This window comes from Rhinoderma darwinii (genome assembly GCF_050947455.1).
Source record: "Rhinoderma darwinii isolate aRhiDar2 chromosome 2 unlocalized genomic scaffold, aRhiDar2.hap1 SUPER_2_unloc_24, whole genome shotgun sequence".
NCBI lineage: Eukaryota > Metazoa > Chordata > Amphibia > Anura > Rhinodermatidae > Rhinoderma > Rhinoderma darwinii.
Window position 1 is genome coordinate 404977 of NW_027461690.1, and position 3432 is coordinate 408408.

Genomic DNA, 3432 nt, shown 5'->3' on the forward strand with positions numbered 1-3432 from the left:
CTGCAAAAAACCTGTGGGGTCAAAATGCTCACTATACCCCTAGATAATTTCCTCAAGGGGTATAGTTTCCAAAATGGGGTCACTTGTTGGGGTTTCCACTGTTTTGTCCCCTCAGGGACTTCGTAAATGTGACATGGCCTCCGCAAACCATTCCTGCTAAATGTGAACTCCAAAAGCCAAATAGTGCTCTTTCCCTTCTCAGCCACGCCGTGTCTCCAAACAACCGTTTATTACCACATGTGAGGTATTGTTTTACTCGGGAGAAATTGCTTTACAAATTTTGCGGTGCTTTTTCTCCTTTAGTCCTTGTGGAAATGAGAAAAAAAATCGCTAAACCTACATTTTCTTTGAAGAAATGTTGATTTTAATTTTCACGGCCTACTTCCAATAATTTCTGTAAAAAACCTGTGCGGTCAAAATGCTCACTACACCCCTAGATAATTTCCTTGAGGTGTCTAGTTTCCCAGATGGGGTCACTTTTGGGGGATTTTGACTGTTTTGGCACCGCAAGAGCCCTTCAAACCTGACATGGTGCCTAAAATATATTCTAACAAAAATAAGGCCCCAAAATCCACTAGGTGCTCCTTTGCTTCTGAGGCCGGTGCTTAAGTCCAGTAGCACGCTACGGCCACATGTGGGATATTTCCTAAAACTGCAGAAACTGGGCAACAAATATTGAGTTGCATTTCTCTGGTAAAACCTTCTGTGTTATAAAAAAAATTGTATTAAAAATGTATTTCTGCAGAAAAATATGAAATTTGTAAATTTCACCTCTACTTTGCTTTAATTCCTGTGAAATGTTTAAAGGGTTAAGACATTTTCTAAATGCTGTTTTGAATACTTTGAGGGGTGAAGTTTTTAAAATGGGGTGACTTTTTTTGGGTTTCTAATATATAAGGCCCTCAAAACCACTTCACAACTGAACTGGCCCCTGTAAAAATAGCCTTTTGAAATTTTCTTGAAAATGTGAGAAATTGCTGCTAAAGTTCTAAGCCTTGTGAGGTCATATAAAAATAAAAGGATGTTCAAAAAACGATGCCAATCTAAAGTAGACATATGGGTGATGTTAATTAGCAACAATTTTGTGTGGTATAACTGCCTGTCTTACAAGCAGATACATTTAAATTGAGAAAAATGCTAATTTTTGCAATTTTTCGCTAATTTTTGGTGTTTTTCACAATTAAATACTGAACATATCGAGCAAATTTTGCCAGTAACATAAAGTCCAATGTGTCACGAGAAAACAATCTCAGAATCGCTTGGATAGGTGAAAGCATTCCGGAGTTATTACCACATAAAGTGACACATGTCAGATTTGAAAAATGAGGCTCTGTCAGGAAGGTCAAAAGTGGCTAAAGAGGGAAGGGGTTAAAAATGGCTCGTGGCTGGGTCTTCCAGCACGACAATGACCCGAAACATACAGCCAAGGCAACAAAGGAGTAGCTCAAAAAGAAGCAAATTAAGGTCATGGAGTGGCCTAGCCAGTCTCCAGACCTCAATCCCATCGAAAACTTATGGAGGGAGCTGAAGATCCGAGTTGCCAAGCGACAGATGATCTGCAAAGAGAAGTGGTCCAAAATTCCATCTAACTTGTGTGCAAACCTCATCATCAACTACAAAAAACGTCTGACTGTGCTTGCCAACAAGGGTTTTGCCACCAAGTATTAAGTCTTGTTTGACAAAGGGATCAAATACTTATTTCTCTGTGCACAATGAAAATAAATATATATAATTTTGACAATGTGATTTTCTTTTTTTTTTTTTTATATAATCTATCTCTCACTGGTAAAATTAACCTAGCCTAAAAATTCTAGACTATGTAGAAATATCCGGCACACAAACAAATGTGGTTCAATTTTCCGATTTTATAAAATTTGATGCCATGGGCAATGTGCGTGCAACGTTTCGGTTCAACGACCTTCGTCAGGCACTAGATCCCACTTGGCGTATGATTCTTGAGTTATATCGAGCTGCAGTCAGTATGGCGGCTTGCCGCTTTGTTTTGAGCGCCAAAACAAAGCAGCAAGCCGCCATACTGACTGCAGCGCGATATAACTCAAGAATCATACGCCAAGTGGGATCTAGTGCCTGACGAAGGTCGTTGAACCGAAACGTTGCACGCACATTGCCCATGGCATCAACTTTAATAAAATCGGAAAATTGAACCACATTTGTTTGTGTGCCGGATATTTCTACATATACAGTTGGGTTGGGACCCTATCCGTGCACCTCCTTCTATCTTGTGCGCTCTGAACCAATACAGACTAAAAATTCTAGACTGTTCATGTCTTTGACAGTGGGCAAACTTACAAAATCAGCAAGGGATCAAATACTTATTTCCTTCACTGTATATACCTGCAAATATACATACAAACATGCACATATATACATACATGCCAACATACATGCAAACATACATGCACATATATACATACATGCATACAAGCGCCTCATGACTTACACACTATCCCTCCATGTTTCACACACTTGCATCCCATTATTCATTTATTTTTTAGGCACTTTACTCATTACTGCCCCCTATATTTCACTTACATTATTACACTTGCACATACACTATTCATTTATTATTTCTTACTACACATCCCATGCACCACATACCACTCCCCTCAAGACTAGTGGGAGTGGCTATTATTATTTAAAGCACCTGCTCACTCGCCTTCATCAGCGATTCTGACCTGGCTGTGTCCATTTGTAAGTATGGCCTTTTTCTGTGTTTTTGCATAAATGTCCTTGTTTTTATCTGTTTTGTCTGTACATCAGGAGCTTTTCGCTCCAGTTAGGGACTCGCAAGTCTGGGGATCCTTGTCGTGGATTGCGAGCTTGCGTCCTTTTGGCCAAAATGATCACTAATACCCCAGGTATTTTTCATTATTACTTATATTCGCTTCTTTTGGACACAGCCAGGTCTTTGATGCTGGGAGAGCATGGTGTGTTGTTGTTTGGCCTAGCAAGCAGGGTAGCCCGCTCTATGAATTATCAAGGTGTCACAAATAGGCTTCTACCTGGCTAGACACGTTGCGCCTCATGACTTACACACTATCCCTCCATGTTTCACACACTTGCATCCCATTATTCATTTATTTTTTAGGCACTTTACTCATTACTGCCCCCTATATTTCACTTACATTATTACACTTGCACATACACTATTCATTTATTATTTCTTACTACACATCCCATGCACCACATACCACTCCCCTCAAGACTAGTGGGAGTGGCTATTATTATTTAAAGCACCTGCTCACTCGCCTTCATCAGCGTTTCTGACCTGGCTGTGTCCATTTGTAAGTATGGCCTTTTTCGGTGTTTTTGCATAAATGTCCTTGTTTTTATCTGTTTTGTCTGTACATCAGGAGCTTTTCGCTCCAGTTAGGGACTCGCAAGTCTGGGGATCCTTGTCGTGGATTGCGA